We start from the raw sequence: 19623 nt of genomic DNA on the forward strand, positions 1-19623 counted from the left end.
GAGGCACTCTGGGTGCTCAACTCTACTCCCCCACCCAAGCCATTTCCTCATTTCCCCCTCCCCGCCCCGGTGCTGCTTCTCACCCAGCCCCCTGCACCTCAGTGAGAGGAAGTTGCACAATCCCCTGGGAGCTGCAAATGTGGCCAAGGATTACTCACAGCTCAGAGGGAAGCTCTGACCAGAAGCCTCTTCCCCTCCACCCAAAGCCTACCCTCCCCAGGCAGGCTGGCTCCAATCTCCCCAACCTCAGGTTCTAGTCCTAGACAGAGCCTTTCCTTCTTAGCTTCGGCCTCGAGGCACCCAGAGAGACACAGAGGGACAACAGTCAACACAAACCCATGCTTCTCCCAGAGAACGCCAAAGTTCTCCATCTTCCCAAGCAGGCACACAGCCTCCAGCTCAGTCTTACCACCAGTCTTACTAAATGTCACCCATCAGGATCTGGGCAGATTGGAGACAAAGCACTCTGTACTGTGGGAAACCATTCTTTTTGTCGAGACAGAATTTCTCTGTATAGCCCTGGCTGTTCTGGGACATGATCTGTGTATCAGGCTGGCTCCAATTCAAAGATTCCCCTGCCTCTGCCTCCTGGGACTCAGTGCTGGGACTAAAGGTGCCCACCCGGCCCAGAAAGAGAAACCATTCTATATTTCTTTCTCTTTCTTTTTAATTATTTGTTTTTATTTTATATGCACTGGTGTTTGGCCTGCATGCATGTCTGTGTGAAGTTGCCAGGCGTCCTTGAAGTGGAGACAATCATGAGCCACCATGTGGGTGCTGGGAATTGAACCTGGGTCCTCTGGAAGAGCGGCCAGTCTTATTATACTCAGTAGGTGTTGCATAAACCCTGCATAGAAGAGAGATCTCTAGGATGGCCCCAAAGTTTTTAACCATGACTCACAGAAAGATGTATTTCATTTGACCTTGGAGACACACACAAAACAAAGTGCTTTCCAGAACAGAAGTTCCTGGTGTACTGGCACTGTGCAATACACTAGACCATTCCAGTGAGCCATCTCGCTGGCCCGAGAAACCATTATGACACACAGGTGACTTCCATGGCTCTTAGGCTTCTTCTCTAGCACCCAGTGCCAACAGGTATGGTCTGGAGGGGCAGGCAGTTATCAGCCACCTCAGGATGAGGTGGGCCTCAGGAGGGAGGAGCTTCCTGGACCCTTTCTTCAGAAGTGTAGTGGTTCAGTCATGACTCCCGGAAACGGAAACGGCAGGAGGACAGTGAGATGAGAGAAGCAGGAGGGCAGTGAGATGAGAGAGGCCCTGAACAGAGAGGCCGGCTGGAGAGGACAACCATGACTCTGACTTGCCCTGGGCTAGTAAACAGGAAGGAATGTGAAAGGTGAGCAGAAGCCTATGGCCGAGCAGAGCCCCCCGATGATGATGACACTGCCCTGGCCCTGCAGCGGGGCCTCAGATAAGGAACACATAGGCTCCTCTTTATCTCCCCCACAACCTTGGACTCCAGCTAAGGACAAAGTTCTTCCCTGGGGCCCCAGGGCTCCCATAGAGTCCCTCATTTCTGCAGTCTTCACCAAAAGCCGGGGGCCCTCAGGGCTGCACTCCACACAGAGCAGTTCCACACAGGAGGACCCACAGCACCAGGTTCATCTGCTAATGCCTTCAGCTCAGCAGGGACAGCCAGGGAGGGAGGCTGCAAGAAGGCCTAGCTTGTCTGGGAAACACAGTCGCCCCAAGGTTCCTTCCCTGTGCCCCGATTCTGATGACTACCACTCCCATTTTTCAGATGGAGAAACGGAGTACAAAGCATGTAAATGCCCTCTCAGAGGTCGTACCACTGAGACTCGGGCCAGGCCATTTGCTGATGTGGGATAACCTGCCCTTTTTAGGACGCGTCTCAGCTTCACTAGTCAATGCCATCAGATATGCCAAACATTCCCCTGGCCAGTCAATTGCTCTCACCCGAGAACTTCAGCCTTAGAAACAGCTACAGGCAGGTCAAGGGCTTCCCGATTTCAATGGAAGGCACAGAATCCTCCTGTGCCAGGTGCGTTAGGCAAGAGGGCCAGAAGCATGGTTGGCTAACACTCTCTGGAGAGAGGGTGCCCCAATAGCAGGCACTGCCACTTGGGGTCTCTTTCCAAGACCTAATGTCCCCTTCCTGCTCAAGTATGATTACGGGCAGTTCTCCAACAGGCAGCGCTCTTCCCCCATTTGTATCAGACCCCTTCCATCACGAAAGGAAGAACGGGAGATCGACCCGGGTATGCATGCCCCTCTCCTCAGAGTCACCGACAAACATTCCCATTCCTCCGTGTTCTTGGGGGTTCATTCCAGGATCCCTTTGGATGCTAAAATCCAGAAATGTCATGTCTCCTACATATAGAACCTCTAACCCTGACGCTCATTCCTCTGCAGCCCTCTGCTGCTGCATACCTCTGACGTTCTTTAAAGCAGTCCTAGGAGACTGCCGAGCCAGAAATGATCGTATTGCATAGAAAACAGTGGCAGGGAAAACGGAATTAATCCAACGTAGCACCTGTGAGTGGGCACAGGCACGAAAGCGCAGAGCCCGTGCAGCTGCAGGGAAGGCCGTTCATGAACAGCCGGTGTGGTTCTGGGAACCAAACCCAAGTCCCCACGGAGGAGGAGCCCTCTTAACCGCTAGGTCTCCTCCTCAAACATTTTAAACCTGAAGCTGGCCACATTCTTAGATGCAGGACTCACGGGGACCCCACTGTATACACCAACTATATACCACAGGCATACCACTGAGTATATGCATAATGGATTATTTCCAAAACGGAGGGGCCAGAGAGACAGCTCAGGAGTTACCGGCACTTGCTGCATCCACATGGTGACTCACAATCATCTGTGACCCCAGCTCCAGGGGACCCCACGCCTTCCCTGGCCTCTGCAGGTACTGCACACGCTGCAGTACGCATAATTTTTCAAAGTGAAGGATGAGCACGTTGGTCGCCCCTGTGACGTAACCACTCAGCAGTAGGCCAAGCTTCTAACACCACTACCAAGGGCTGGCAGGGTTCTAGAGCAACAGGAACTCCCAGGAGTCTTCAGGGAGATAAAGTTTGTACAACCATTTGGAATAACATGGGAGGCTGTACTATCTGGAGCCCAGGCAACCCCACTCAGGTTATAGGCACTGTACAGAAACCTGCATACCAACATCCCAAGAAACACACAAGGGAGAATGCTGTTACGGGTAGACGTAAAGAAAGCCACCCGAAGGTCTCTGTGCAGGGAGATGGATGCTATGTGGCACAGAAAGGACGCATGCCCCAGCCACAGGGAGCAGAATCACTCAGACCCACCACGAATAGGACACTAGCATTCATCTGCACTGAGTCAGACAAATCTAAATCCGAAGAGACCCCAGGAGCTGATCAGCACCAAGGTCAGGACAGTGTCACCTGGGCGAGACAACGAAGGGAAGTCAGAAGCCACTCATCATAAAACCAAAGTCGGAGCAGGAGACTCGGCTCAAGGGCCAAGGGCCCACACTGCTCTTCGAGGACCTGAGTTCAGTTCCCAGCACCCACAGCGGATGGCTCTCGATCTCCAGCTCTTGGGAACTCCAGCTCCGAGCGATCTAAGATCTGATGATCTTTTCTGGCCGACTGTGGCAACTGCACTCACATGCACACACCCTCAAGCACACACACGCACGCACAATTAAAGCATTAACAAAGACTGCTAGAGGGATGGCACTGGCTGCTGTCCCAGAGTACCTGGGCCCAAATTCCCAGCACCCACGTGGCCGCTCACACCTGTCTGCACCTGCAGTTCCAGAGGATTAGGAACTGTAGCACAAACACAGGCAGAGCATCAAGAAAATGAGAGGAGGGAGAGGAGGGAGAGGAAGGAGAGAGGGAGGGAGGGAGGGAGGAATTAATTAATTCTGAGCACTGGAGGCGCACATCTTTAGTCCCAGCATTCAGGAGGCAGAAGCAGGCAGATCTCTGAGTTCAATGCCAGCCTGGTCTACAAAGTGAGTTCCAAGACAGCCAGGGCTACACAGAGAAACCCTGCCTCAGAAAAATAAACAAAATGAAAAATAAGTAAAAATAAAGCCAAAGAATTGCTAGTCTTAGAAGTAATGAAAAGGGGCTGGAGAGATGGCTCAGTGGTTAAGAGCACTAACTGCTCTCCCAGAGGTCCTGAGTTCAAATCCCACAAACCAATGGTGGCTCCCAACCATCTGTCATGGGATCCGATGTCCTCTTCTGGTGCGTCTGAAGACAGCTATAGTGTGCTCACTCACATACATTAAATGAATAAATCTTTTAAAAAAAATCCTTTAAAAATAAAGAGAAGTGATGAAAAGGTGTTTGTTGTTGCTGCTCACTTCCCTTAAGTTTCCCCTGTGTAAAACAGTTCGCAGCTGGCCTTGAACTTACAGAGATCTATCCCCTCAGTCTCCTAAGTGCTAGGATCGAAGGTGTGAGCCAACATACCCAGCTCCCAGGAGCTGTCTTTAGAGTTCGGGTTACAGTCTGTTTGGCCATCCAGGTGCTTGTTCTCTGGGGAGTACATTTTATTTAAAGGATTTAATTTACTTATGTGTACGTGTGCATGTTTGTGTGTGCACATGTGTTACAGGTAACCATGGAGGCCAGAAGAGGGTGTCAGCTCCCCAGGAGCTGGAGTTACAGGTGGTTTTGAGCTGCCTAAAGCAGGTTCTGGGAGCCCAACCAGTTCTCTGCAGGAGCAGCATGTATTCCTAACCACTGAGCCATCTCTCCAGCCCTCTCCCCTGTATTTATTTATTATTTGTGTATGAATGATCATTCTCAGGTACTCCTGAGGAGGTCAGAGGACAACTCCAAGAGTCTGTTCTGTCCCAGAGTCTGTGTGGGTTTGGGGATCAAACTGAGGTCACTGAACTTAACTAACAGCAAGTTCCTTCCTTACCTGAGCCGCCCTGCTGACCCAATCACTTCTATACTCAGATACTTATGCTGTCTTTGGCAACTGTGCTACATTTCACAATAAAACAGGGCAGGAGAGGACAAGATATAGGTAAATAGTAATAGAAATTCTAATATTTTCTTCCCACACCTGGCTTTGAAAAACACTATAATTAGGCTAAAAAATGTGGATAATAACCTATAATTATTCACAGTTCTGGAGTGTGTGATAATGCTAAGGGCCCTCTCTCTTCTATGGAGACACCCCTCGATGTGCCCAACAAGGTTGCAGGCTGCCCCTCAGCCAAGCAGAGTTGGCTACCACAGCCTCTTTCTCACCCTGGCCAGGATGCCCCTTCCTGGATCAGGGCAGAGTGACTGTCAGGCAGGTGCCTAGTTCTACCACGGGCCATTCCTCAGAGTGTCCAATGGCTGGACCTGGAGACTCACTCTGGGTCATCCTCTGAGCATGAGGAAGACAGAAAAAGAAATAAAGGGGGAGGACAGGCGGGAGAGGAATATGCACTAGAGGTAGACATTGGTACTGTTCTGGGTTCAGTGGACATAGAGGAAGGAGATGGGTAGGAGGTGAGTGGAGGGGGAAGAGAGAAGATGGTGGTGGAGAGAGGAGTCCTCCAGCCTCCAAGTGCACATATTTCACAGCCCCAAGGCTTCTACACAGCAGGTGAACAGCCCAGGGGCCTCCCCTCTCCTCCAGAATGCCTAGAAAGAAGAATTCTGTCCAGGAAGAAAGCCTCCTGGGCTTGTAGCAGTGATGCCTAGGACAAGAACCCTGGGTGAGGCAAGCCCTTTCTGGGGTCCAGAAGGCAAGAGGGGCTGAGGACTCACCCAAGAGCCAAGAGGCCTCATTTGCCTCTCATTCTCTCTGCTGGCTGTCTGCCTTTCTCCGACCTCTACTAACTTTCCAGAAGTTTCCATTCCTAACCACCTACTTGAACAGTCTAGACGTGGGTGCCAAGTGAACATCTGGTACCCCTCATTGTCCTGAAGGCTATGGGCACCAAGGCTGCGGCTGGATCTCCAAGTCCCAGACCCTGTCCTCTTCTCAATAACACAGAGGCGTGCCAGCCAGCTGCTAAGGCTCATCAGCCCAGGGCAGAGCCAACCAGCACTGCCCTGCCGGCCGGCTGAGCACACCTGGCGAGCGCTGGGGCTGGATGAATGACAGCAGGGTGGACAGTATAGGATGTCACCTCTTGGCCACGACACATCCCTCAGGGACTGCAGGGGGCAGAACAGGTGCTGTCCCCACACTGATTATAAACAGACCAGAGGACAGGCTGTGACTCCCCTTGCCAAGCATGCAGAAACCCCGCCCCTCCCCACATACCTACTGGTGGAAGGGAAGGGGTGGGAGCGATGGCAACATTTCTATGCGGAGAGCAGGCAGAGCACCCCAAGCCAGAAGAGCTAGGGCAAGGACGGAGCAGAGGCCGAGGCCCAGGGTCTTTGCTGAGCTGTGTATGAGGTCCTGGGCATCAGGTGATGAGTCCCTACAGAATAGGGGTCATGGAGAAGCCATCTGTTAGACATCACTTCTAGGCATATGATTATTCAACTGTGTTTACTCATTCACCCTAAACAACTTTACTGGGCACCCACTGCATCAAAGGCTTTCCTCTGGGCAGGAGGAATGGACCCAAACAGACCAAACCCTTGTCTTGAGAAGGCATCTGAGGTCCAGAACCTTCCATCATCTGTGACCTGGGATTGTAAATTCCTCCCTGCCAGCTCACCTCTCCTACCCTCCCACCATCTTCTTTCCAACCTCTTTCAATTTCTAAAGACCCCTCCATCTCTGAGCCTCCCCGGCTCTCCTGACAACACCCTCAAGGCCCAGGTGGTATGTACCTGTAATCCCAGCACTGAGGGAGATGAGACTAAGATAGGAAGACTCTGAGTTTAAGAGCAGCCTGAGTGACACAGGGGGATCAGCAGTGAGACCCTGCCTCCAAGCAACAAAGCTGGACAGGGCGATGCACGCCTGTCATCCCACTGCTTAGAAGGGAAGCAGGGGGAGCAGACGGTTTAAGTCATCCCCGCCTACATGGCAACTCTAAGGACAGCCTGGACTACATAAGACAGGTTTCAAAATCAAACAACAACAGAAAACCACGCATAGGCAGACAAGACAGCCCAGTGAGTCAAGGTGTTTGCTGCCAAACCTGATAACCTGAGTTTGATCTTGGGTCCCACAGGGTGGTAGGAGAGAAGCAATTCCTCTGAGAATCAAAGCTGTCCTCTGACCCCCACAGAAGCGAAGCACTATGGCTTCACAAACACACACACACACACACACAAACACATTCACACATATATAAGTGAATATAATTTTTACTAAGTAAATATAATATTCTTAATTTTTTAAAGATTTATTTATTTAACGTATATGAGTACACTGTAGCTGTCTTCAGACACACCAGAAGAGGGCACCAGATCTCTTTACAGATGGTTGTGAGCCACCATGTAGTTGCTGGGACTTGAACTCAGGACCTCTGGAAGAGCAGTCAGTGCTCTTAACCACTGAGCCATCTCTCCAGCCTGAGAACTATTTCTCCTATGTGTGTTTTATGCTTACTGCTAGTATGCCATGTGATTTAGGGGGAAGTGAGATGACTCCCAGATGCCAGTGCCTGCCATGCTGGCCCGAGGGAGGAGTTTGAGTCCTAGAACCCACACAAAGGTGTAAGGAGAGAATGCCACAAAGTTGTCCTCTACTGGGCATGGTGGCACAGCCTTTAATCCCAGTGCTCAGACAGCAGAGGCAGGTGGATCTCTGTGAGTTCAAAGTCAGACTGGTCTACAGAGTGAGTTCTGGGCCAACCAGGGCTATGTAGAGAGACCATGTCTAAAACAAAACAAAACAAATGTTGTCTTCTGACCTCCACACGCATGCTCTGGCGTGCATCTGCTGCCCCCATCAAACACAATAACCATTCAGAAGAGGAGTACGATACAATGATCAATACTTGCCCTGCAGTCCTGTGTGGATAGAACCTTAGGTGACAGAATTTTAACAGCCTCACCCCAGTGTTATCTGGGACACCGATAACACTGTCAGCAGCTTCAGCCTGGGCCACAAGTTCTGGGGACACTGCTCGGAGGTGCCACTCCCTCACCTCACTCTGTACTAAGCAGCAGCATGGATTTCTCAGCCCTTGTCCCAGCGTGGGACTAAGAATCAGATGGCTAAACAGTGGAGCTCCCTGGGATGCTCACATCTGGGTGTGGTTGAAGTGTCCCTAAGGCTTGAAATTGAATCTCCATTACTCAGAGTGGGGATTAGGACGCTGGCAATACAATCGAAGCTCAGAAGTAGGGCTGGGGAAATGAGCAGAACTGGGGAAAATTATCACGGTGGAGTCCCTATAACTGAGTCTTTTTTAAGGCCAGAGCCTAAAGACCACGGTATGTATACCCAGAACCGTCACAAACAGCCACGCACGGCAGCACGTGCCTGTAATCTCAACACTAAGTGAGCAGACACAGGCAGGTCCCTCAAGCAGCCTAGTGGAATTAATAAGTGTCAGGTTCGAGGAGAGATTCTGTCTCAGAATTACATAAATAAGCTGTGTGGTGGTGGTGCACACATGGTTAATCCCAGCACTTGGGAGGCAGCGGCAGGTGGACCTTTGAGGCCATCCTGGTCTACAGAGCGATTTCTAAGATAGCCAGGGCTGTTACACACAGAGAAACCCTGTCTCAAAGAACAAAAAAATTAAATAAATAAAGCAATAAATAAATAAATAAATGTGTCGATCGATGAAGGACACACAATGCTGATGTCTGGCCTACACACACAAACACACTACACATACATGTACACACTCATATATATACACACATGCATACATACATACATACACTTGCATACACTCATACACATATGTACATATATACACATACATATACACAGATACATGTATACACACCCATACATACATACATGCACACATACACACATATATATACACACAAATACACACCCATCACACACACATATATGCACACACATACATACATAAACACACACACAACCATATGCATGCATACCACATCCATACTAAAAAGCACATGCACCACACACATCATACTCTCCCTTTACCCTCCTCTAAACACAAGGTCAGAAGGGTCACATCAGATGTGGTCCCTTGCCTTCAACACAAACTGAGTTAAAACCAAACCCTATTTCTTCATAGGGTTATTGATTCTCTGGTGTTCTGTTACAGAAACTTGAAACAGAACAACACATGGGAGTCTGGGGCAGAAATGGTGGCACACAACTCAGAAGAGGCCCTGCCTTGGAGATCTGCCTTGAAAGATGACATCAGCCAAAGAAGTCCAAATCAGTCTAAGACACCACCACTAGGGACATTGGGTTCGTGTGATCCCAGAGCTCAGGAGGCAGAGGTAGGAGGATCACAACATTGAGACCAGCCTGAGATTTACACAGTGAGACCTTGCCTCAAAAACAAGTAAAGTAGGGGCTGGAGAGATGGCTCAGTGGTTAAGAGCACTGACTGCTCTTTCAGAGGTCCTGAGTTCAATTCCCAGCAACCACATGGTAGCTCACAACCATCTGTAATGAGATCTGATGCCCTCTTCTGGTGTGTCTGAAGACAGCTACAGCCTGAAGATGAACTACAGAGTCCTCAGATACATAAAAATAAATAAATAAATAAATAAATAAATAAATAAATAAATAAATAAATCTTTTTTTTTAATTTTATTAAAAATATAAGTAAAATGGGGCTGAAGAGATGGTTCAGTGGCTGAGTACTAGCTGCTCTTGCAGAGGTCCTGAGTTCAATCCCCAGCACCCACATGGCAGATCACAACCATCTGTAACTGCACTTCCAAGGGATCTAACACCCTCTTCTGACCTCCACAGGTATTGTATGCATGTGATATGTCAGCATGTCAGGCCAAACACTTTATACACGTTAAAATGTAAAAAAACAAAAAACAAAAAAAAAGATTTTTAAAGAAAAATAAATAAGCAAATAAGATAGGGCTGGAGAGGGCTGGAGAGATGGCTCAGTAGTTAAGAACACCAACTGTTCTTCCAGAGGTCCTGAGTTCAATTCCCAGCAACTACATGGTGGCCCACAACTATCTGTAATGGGATCTGATGCCCTCTTCTGGTGAGTCTGAGGACAGCAGCAGTGTACTTGACTACATTAAATAAATAAATCTTTAAAAAAAAAAAAAAAAGATAGGGCTGGAGAAATGACTGTGATTAAGAGTGCTTGTTGCTTTTCCAGAGAATCTGAGTTTGGTTTCCAGTGCTCAGCACAAAGAGCTCCCAACTACCTGTAATTCCAACTCCAGGGGCTCTGATGCCCTCTCCTGGCCCCAATGGATAACTGCACTCATCAGCATATACAACCAAATAGACACACATAAACACACATAACAAAATAAAAACGAATGAAATCCTGGCTGTGAGGCTGGTTCAGTGAACATTCAACCACAAGGGCACATGCTCAGTCCCTACAGCCCTTGTAAAACTGTGGGATGTGAGGGTACATCTTTACAATCCAAGAGCTAGAGACAAGAGACAGATCACCAAGGTGCACTGGCCAGCCAATCTCCCTAAGAGGCGAGCTCCAGACCAAAGAAAAGTCCCATCTGAAAGAAGTGGACAGTGTTCCCGAGTATGACAGCTAAAATTTCTCTCTGGTCTCTGCACACATGCACATTAAAAAAAAAATCCTTACTTTTAAAAAGTAAAATTCTGGGGCTGGAGAGATAGCTCAGAGGTTAAGAGCACTTGACTGCTCTTCCAGAGGTCCTGAGTTCAAATCCCAGCAACCACATGGTGGCTCACAACCATCTGTAATGAGATCTGATCCCCTGTGGTGTATCTGAAGACAGCTACAGTGTACTCATATATAACAAATAAATAAATCTTTTTTAAAAAATGTAAAATTCTGGGCTGGAGAGATGGCTCAGCAGTCAAGAGCACTGACTACTCTTCTAGAGGTCCTGAGTTCAATTCCCAGCAACCACAATGGGGGCTCACAACCATCCGTAATGTGATACAATGCCCTCTTCTTGTGTGTCTGAAAACAAATATAGTGTACTCATGTAAAATAAAAATAAGTAGGGGGGTGGGGAGAGGAGGTAAAAAAATAAATAAATAAAAATTAAAAAAAAGTAAAATTCTGGGGCTGGAGAGATGGCTCAGCAGTCAAGAGCACTGACTATTCTTCCAGAGGCCCTGAGTTCAATTCCCAGCAACCACATGGTGGCTCACAACCATCTGTAATGGGATCTGATGCCCTCTTCTGGTGTGTCTGAAGAAAGTAACAGTGTACTCATATAAATAAAATAAATAAATATTTTTTTTAAAAAAAGGTAAAATTCCAACCCCCAGAAACTTGTGGAACCTACTTAAGCATGAGATGTGAAGCAGGACAGCGACAGCTGATATGGTGCAGTGCCACTGGGGACTTTGCAGGTCGGCTTGGTGCAGGAGCTGTGGTGTTAGACTCCAGGGCCTAGAGAAAGGGCGTGGGAACCATCCCGACACTGCCTTCATACTGAGGCCCAAGCCCCACCCCAGAGACCAGGATGCGGGGAGTTTCTGCCAGAGCTCCCAGGTGATTAGAACCGCCAGCCAGGCCTGTCAGGAGATTCCAATGGCCTCCTTGAAAGCTATGACCACATTGAGAGAAAACTTTGGAGGGAGAAAGCCAGGAAACCGGGAAGGCAGGGGCATTTGAAAGAAGAAGGACTAAAACAAGAGCCTCCGGACCACCGCTTTTTACGCACGCACGCACACGCACACGCGCACACGCACGCACGCACGGGGTACGCTGGCGTTCTGGATTCTTCTCCATAGCATCAAATCCTTCCTACTTTGGGACTCCCACTGTATCATAACTCTCAACACGGTGAATGTCCTCCAGCAAAACTGGGCAAGGCACTGGCCAGATTCATTTCTCTCCTCCTCATTTGGTGGGGGTGGGGCTCAGGGGTCTGGCACTCACTTGTCTAGCACGCACGAAGCTCTAGGTTTGATACCCAGCACCAGAAGGGAATATATAACGAGACAACAATGGTCCTGTCTGATCTTCTGCCTCTCTGCTCTGTCCTCTGATCTCACTCACTGCCAACCCACTTCACAGCAAAGCACTTCCTGTGGGTGAGATAAGTCTCGGCCCTTCCTTATCGCTGGGACTTTATCTCTGCCCTCGGCAACACCACAGCAGCATCTCTGGTGCAGAGTGGAAGAGGGGGGCAGGCAGGAGAGGGAAGGGAAGGCGGGAAGAGCCATGCCTAGGAGAGGGGAGGCAGAACTATGTTCCACAGGGAACTTGAAGGTGTAGACACTCGCTACGGGCATTGCCAAATCCCCTGCACTGCCTAGTTAATGGAGGAGGAGAAGCCAGGAGTGGGAGATGGGGTTGCAGAGTGTGGCGGGGACTGTGGCTATAGTCTGAAAAAACCTTGGACCTCTGGAAGAGCAGTCAGTGCTTTTAGCCAACCTTTAGCTTTTTAAAAATGTATGTGCATGTGTGTTCAACTTTGGCCAGGGGTGGGGCAGAGTCTGTACGCCCATGGACGCTAAAGGATGTCAGACCCCTGGAGCTGGAAATACAGGTGGTTGTGAGCTGCCCAACACAGGTGCTCAGAACCCAGTCCTCTGGAAGAGTAGCGAGGTCTCTAACCACTGAGCCATGTCTCTACACCCACTTACTGATGTTCTTTTTAAAGACAAGCTCCTGGGCTGGAGAGATGGCTCAGTGGTTAAGAGCACCCAACTGCTCTTCCAGAGGTCATGAGTTCAATTCCCAGCAACCACATGGTGGCTCACAACCATCTGTAAAGAGACCCGATGCCCTCTTCTGGTGTATCTGAAGACAGCTACAGTGTACTTATATATAATAAATAAATAAATCTTTAAAAAATAAAATAAAATAAAGACAAGCTCCTAAGTTTCTCATGCTGACCTCAAACTCACTGTGATAGCAGAGGGTGACCTCGAACCTCTGCTCCTGACTCTACTTCTCCAGTGCTGCCATTACAAGTATGTGCCTCCATGCCCAGTGTATTTGGAACTGGGGACTAAACCCAGGCCTTCCTGCACGCTAGGCAAGTACTGTATGTATCAACCCTGCTACATGTGTATCCCTGGCGTTCAACAGTTCTCTCTTCCTCCTGGAGCAATCCAGGCTTCTGCTTCCCACTTCAAGGTGCAAAATGACAACAGCCACGGGGACTCAGTGTGTCTGTCATTTTAAGCGCTCTGTATTCTGGCTAGCAGGGCATTTGGCCCTTGCTTTAGGTGGAGCTTATAGAGTGCACACGTCTTAGTCATGGAAGCAGAGGCAGTGGTTGCTAAACAGCCTAGGATCCCATAGTGGTGAGTAGCACAGTTAGGACTCCCAAGACAGAGCCCCAAGTCCCAACATTCACCCAGACGAAGTTACACTCAGTACAGTGCTGCGTGGTGGCTGGGGTTAAACCCTGACAAAGCAGGACACTTGATTCCAGAATGCCATCAGTCCCCGGGTCCTCTGTTCATCAGTCACCCTCACCCTCCTGTTCTGCGGGCCGCTGTTCTGGGACCTCAGGCAGAGACCTGTTGCAGGTCATTCCTGGAGGGGACCCCACCGAGGATTAGTCTTTCAGCAAAGGGAAACTGAACAGAGTCAACACAGATAATTGGAGATGCTATGGGGTCTCTGGGTCCTGGTCCTGTGACCTTGTGACTTTCTCAACCAAAGCTCCCACTGCCTTTCCTCCACATCTGATGAAACAAGTGCTTGTGAGGGTGTCCCATGGCTTAACAGCATGTTGTCCATGGCCACATACCCAGAAGAATGTCAAAACCTATCTCCTTACAGGACCGGATCTCCCAGTGGTCCGCTGGGCACATGGTTCAGTCACTCAGAAAAGAGGCCAGGAGACAAGTGTAGCCCCAGGGCAGAAGACCCTGGGCAGCAAAAATAAGGTCCCCAAACTACCTACCATACTCCCAGTTTAAAAAGAAATTCTGGGCTGGAGAGATGGCTCAGCGGTTAAGAGCACTGACTGCTCTTCCAGAGGTTCTGAGTTCAAATCCCAGCAGCCACATGGTGGCTCCCAACCATCTGTAATGGGATCTGATGCCCTCTTCTGGTGTGGCTGAAGACAGCTACAGTGTGCTCATATATAATAAATAAATCTTTTAAAAAATCTTTTTTATATAAATGGTTTTTGCTTTTTTAATTTTTATTTTATGCGTGTTGGTGTTTGCCTGGATGTATGTCTGTGTACCATATGTGTACAGTTCCCAGGGAGGGCAGAAGAAGAATCCAATCCCACAGGACTGGAGTTGTGAGCTGCTGTGTGGATGCTGAGAACTGAACTTCAGTCCCTCTGGAAGAGCATCCAGTGCTCTTAACTGCTGCGAGCTGAGTCCTCCCACCAGCTCCCCAACCACCACCACCACCACACACACCATCTAAAGGTGAACCCCTGGGAGAGGGCTCAGCGAATAAGAGCTCTTGCTGTTCTGCCCCAAGACGGGCTCAGTGGCCAGCACCCAGTGTGGCAGCTTACAGCTGCCTGTAACTCCAGCTGCAGGAGAGCTGATGCCCTCTTCTGGACTCCAGAGGCACTGCACTCCATGCACACAGTCTCATACAAACATACTTAAATAAAAATAATTTTAAAAACAAAAATAAAAAACACTCTGGCCACCACTGATGTGGTCTTCTTCAGGAATTAGGCATGTGGATCTTGGAATCTGTTGGGGCTGGCTTAGAACCCCAGCCCTCTGCTTCCAGGCTGCATGGTTTCCAACTTAACTCCTCTGAAGCAGTATAAGGAAACGTTTCCTACCTTAATGCAAAGAGACAACATTCTATGCTGGCAGCTGGTGTTTGCAGCTCGGTTTTATTACAGTCCTGCTCTGGTAGAATTAATATCCTAATGAATACAGCGTTGTGCTCGCGTGACTCTATCAGAGACATCCATCTCCACAGTTCATCCACAAAGAAGCCACAAAGAAGACTTGATTCCACAGTTCCACATCCACTACACAAACCCCACCACTTACTCACCAGACACCTGGCTCTCTCTGCCCTTAATCCTCACAGCAGCCTAACGGGCGGCTTCACCACACATGCATGCGGGCTGGCTGTATCCTGAGACAGGGATACTTGTGGAAGCTCTGAGAATCTGAGCTCCCTACCCCCACCCGCCTACTAGAGGAGGCCAACTCGGTTCCCACTGCCATTGCTATGACAGCCCCATGCTGGGCCCCAAGTGTCCCCTGCCCTCCATCCCTAGGACAAAGGCTCAACCTGGCTCTCATGCCAGCTGTGGTTGGGGAAACCCCCGCTGCCTGCAAAAACCAACTTGACTTTGAAAAGGAAGAGACAGAAGCCAGGGGGAAGGGTGGCTGGGCCACTCCCTGTGGGGGCAGGTGCTAAGTAACTCTATAAACCCTGGCTAACGATGCAATTACAACTATAAACAGAGCCCAGGAGGGATCAGGGCCAGAAGCCAGACCCTCAAAGGGCAGCCAGGCAAGGGGTGGGTCCCCCTCCCACCTACTTCCCAGCATTCAGGAAATGGGGTGGGGGCAGGGGGCGGCTCACTGCTGATGGGATGGGCGGGCACTGGACACCCCAGCAGTACTTAAATGAACTCTTGCCGTCTCTGGCCCACTCCCTGCCCACCTCTGACTGAGTCACCAGGCCATCAGCCCTAAAATGCACAGTTGGCTCTCAGTGGATTCAATGTTCACCTTAGTTGTCCCTTGCTTCATTCCACGGAGCCAAGAGATTTGGGTCTCCATTCAGCTCCACCTCCTAGGTGGTCTGAGAATTAGCACTCAGTTTACCAGGCCCGCTAAAGTGTAAGGACATCGGCTCCTCTCACAGAGGAGAACCCTCGAACAGACCTTTCCCTTCATCACACGCTCTGCTTCGCGGCTCTCCTGTAACTAGGAGGCGAGCTGAAAGAAGGGAACCAAATGAACCTAGAGAAACTGAGGCACAGTAAAAGTTCCAGAAGCAGGGGAAAGCCCGTTTACTGCCTCTCCTGGCTGGCGGGTCACTATGGCTGCCTTACTTTCTCCAGACTGGGGCTGCCACCTGAGGGATGGCAACTGGCTCCCTGGCGGAGCACCGGGCAGCTCGAGAGGGAGCGGGCCACCGAGCCAGGCCTCCGCGTTCGGATCTGCCAGCATCTGCACCTGGCCGCCGGAGAGGAAACTGGAGATCCGTCCCCACCTCAACACAACACAACCCCCCCTCCCCCCAAACAGCCCGAGTGCCTAGTCTAGGCCAGTGGAATCCGGGCCAGGGTGGGTGTAAGGGGCCTCAGGCCACGTCCTAGAGGCTCCACTTCCCTTCTTCATCAAGCAGCCCCTCACTCCGGGTCCGGGAAAGTGGAACCCACACTTCCCCAGCGAACTGAGCGCTCAAGTTTAGTCCTGCAACTGTCACCCTGAATGGTCTGCTGCAAGGCAGGCGAGAGCTGACGCAGGTTGGGGAAGGGCGTCGCGGTGAGGGGCAGGCGCAGAATGCAGGGCGGGGGCCGGGGTAGCGCTGGCGCAGACCAACCCCACCCGGGCGGGCGCCCTCCCTTCCTCCCCAGGGCGCGGGGCTGGGGCGCGCCGGGCGGCTGCGGCGCGAACCTGCTCGCGCAGCCCGAAGCAGCTCCGGGCAGCGGTGCGTGAAGCCAAAACCCAGAGCACAGCGGGGGCCGAGGGCGGGGACCCAGGTGGCATCCGCCAGCTCCCTTCCAGGAGGCGCTGAGCGGAAGAGGCGACGGGGTCCGGAGTTGGGGGTGGGGAGACGAAGGCATTGACCTGGCGGGGCGGGCTAGCCTAGGGTTGGACTAGCTAGCGAGTGTGGGGGTAGACAGAGAAAAGGGGGCGTATTTTCCGGAATTGAGGACCAAGAGTGTGGCTGAGGGAGGAGGGCAGACGACTGGGAGCTCAAGGAAGCAGAAAGCAAGGTGCACAGAGGGTGAGACCCCGAGTTGGGGTTCCCTAGGGTGCTGGGATAGTGCAAGAGGAGAAGTCTGCCTGAGACATCAGGGTCTGAAGCCAGAGGTGTCTTCTGCAAGAGGTCCAGAGGGGAGAAAGGCAAACAGGAGAAGGAGGGAGGGATGGGACGTTCACACTACCCCCGGACACTGGCAGCCCAGCCCACGGGGCGTGGCGCCTCTCCGGCCCTCCCACTCCGCGCGACCATCCAGGCTGGGCCAGGCCCCGCCGGCCTTGGTGCCCACACCTCCCCGGGCCTCGGACTTCCCTCCCCCGAGCCCCCCTCCCCGTCCCCGTTGTATCGGGGGAGGGGGAGCGAGCTCAGAGCCCGGGAGTCCCTCAAAACTTCTTGCAAGTTCACTCCTGCACCTCCCGCCCCAGCTCCGCTCAGCTTCCCCGGGCCAGGAAGGCCCGTGCCCGCCCCGGCCACTCCCGCCCCGGTTACATAAGGTCGCGGGGAGGCGGCCCCCGGCCCGGCCCGAAGGGAGGGGCCCAAGGGGCTCCCCGGCTGGCGAGCTGCATCGCTCGGGCCACGCGCCGGGTACCCAGGGCTGCACCGGCTGCGGGTGGGTGGCGGCGCAGTGCACCCTGTCCTGCTCCAGTCTGTACCCCCACCTACCCCCCCACCTGTCTCAGGCACCCACAGGATGGGAAGTGCGGCGCTGGCGTTCCCCAGTCCCCCTGCACCCCTTGCCCCCTAGTCCCACTCACCTCGCTCTGAAGGTCAATCTGTCCGCCGCCGGCGCCCTGAGGTTCCGGCAACTTGTCCCAAGTTCGGGTGCCCGGCCCCCGAGCTTCGCCCGCCGCCCGCTGTCGGGCTCCTCGGGCTACGCGCCACCAGCCAGGCCCGCCCCGTCCGCCCTTCCCGCCGCCGTCGGCGCCGTCGCCGTTCTCTGCGTCCCGCCCGCAGCTGCCGCCTCCGCTGTCACCTAGCCCCGCGCCCGGCGCTTGGGCTCCGGCTGTCACTCCGCGCCCACTTCCCGCTGCGCCCGGCAGAGGGCAGCACCCGCCCCTCCTGCGGACCGCCCCCCGTAGGCCAACCGCGGCGCCCGCTGGGAAATGTAGTCCCCGTCGCAGCCACGCAGGGTTCGCCGGGATTTGAAGTTTCATTCTGCTGGCCGAGATTTCCCAAGGAGTCAACTTTTGACTTTCTGTCTTTTTTCCCTTTTCAGATTTTCTCTCTCTTTTCTATCCATGATGTCCCGTTATAGGACTTACTACATTATTACGTCTTATGAAAAGATCAAGTGCAAGCTGCTTTTTCAGGAATGTGAGAAAAGTATAGGATCCCAGGTGGTCCCTCCTAGTTTTTGTTAAAGGTGGTACAACAGAAGACATGCCCAGGGGTTGGGGATTTAGCTCAGTGGTAGAGCGCTTGCCTAGGAAGCGCAAGGCCCTGGGTTCGGTCCCCAGCTCCGGGAAAAAAAAAAAAGAACCAAAAAAAAAAAAAAGAAGAAGAAGAAGAAGACATGCCCATAATTGCCAGAAGCATTAGGAACTTCCATTTGGGGAGAATCTTGATTTCTTTGTTAAATAATAATTTCATATATTATATATATATATATATATATATATATATATATATCTTTAAGACAGGGTTTCTTTGTGTAGCCTTGGCTGTCCTACAACTAGTTCTGTAGACAGGCTGGCCTCGAACTCACAGAGATGCACCTGCCTCTTAGGTGCTGGTATTAAAAGTGTGTGTGTGTCACTCTGCCACACACACACATATATATATATGTATGTATATGTGTGTGTGTGTGTGTGTGTGTGTGTGTGTGTGTGTGTGTGTGAAGTGATTAAGAGAAAGTTGAGATCAGGGAGAGAGTAGGCTCACCAGAGAAACTAGGCAAGGGCTCCTCATTGTCTTTTACCATTGCTGTCTTTCTTTTGGTGAGTTCTGAAGTTATCTTCAAAGGGCTGCTGAGACACTTAAATAGATCACAGGATGTTTCCTGGGCTGTACCTGATACTGTTGTAATTGATTAGGTAAGAGGTTATAAAGGAAGTTAGGGTATCTTAACTGTAATCAAAACAGTCCTTTTAGTGGGATTTCCAGACAAAGTCTGGGAGAGTGCTGAGGCCCCACTCACGTGCTTGGGATTTAAACCTGGTTTATTGTTATTTTTACCACTGTTTTGCTTTGTTGAGAACAGACTCAACCAATAACCCTAGCTGGCCCAGCATTCATTGAATGATTATGCTGCCCTCAATCTAACCGAGATCTGCCTGCCTCTGCTTTCCGAGAATGCTGGAGTTCAAGGCGTGTGTCACCGCTCCTTGCTTGTTCAGACACGCCTAATGGAATTCCCTCCATGTTTGCATGCTTCGTGGAAAAAACGGTCGCTGTGCCACCCACAAAAGACCATCCAATAGGTATGGGGTATAAAACTCTTTCTACTCTCAAGTGCCCACAGTGTCTACTATCTATCCTGTCTCGATTTGGAATGTGACACACGACCTGGATCTTGCCCTTTTGTCCCTGCCCCCGAGTGTAAGAGAAGTTGGACCTGCGTCAGAACCTACATTTTACGGCTCAGAGTTCTCCAGTCGCCCGCCATGTCTGTCCCTCCTGCTGGAAGCTACGGGCACTAGAATATTGCTCAGCTTGTGGTCCCTTTTTTTTTTTTTTTTCCTTGGTTCTTTTTTTTCCGGAGCTGGGGACCAAACCCAGGGCCTTGTGCTTCCTAGGCAAGCGCTCTACTA

General features: G+C 51.2%; 1 protein-coding gene across 4 annotated transcripts in view; it reads right to left on the reverse strand.

Annotated features, from left to right (window-relative positions):
- Tfeb (transcription factor EB) overlaps window positions 1–17888 on the reverse strand; it is a 54679-nt gene extending 36791 nt beyond the window's left edge. The window contains exons 1-2 of one of the 4 annotated variants that reach the window (XM_087565790.1): window positions 17629–17888; window positions 6256–6418 (exon numbers count right to left, since the gene is read on the reverse strand). The gene's annotated coding sequence lies outside the window, so the exon portion shown is untranslated. Of the gene's footprint in view, window positions 1–6255; window positions 6419–14980; window positions 15287–17628 lie in introns of those variants that run through there. The other 3 variants (XM_087565791.1, NM_001432203.1, XM_087565788.1) reach the window with 3 other exon arrangements.
- Between the last annotated feature and the right edge of the window lie 1735 nt (window positions 17889–19623).

The sequence above is a fragment of the Rattus norvegicus genome, chromosome 9, assembly GCF_021556685.1.
Source record: "Rattus norvegicus strain SHRSP/BbbUtx chromosome 9, alternate assembly SHRSP_T2T, whole genome shotgun sequence".
Classification (NCBI taxonomy): Eukaryota; Metazoa; Chordata; class Mammalia; order Rodentia; family Muridae; genus Rattus; species Rattus norvegicus.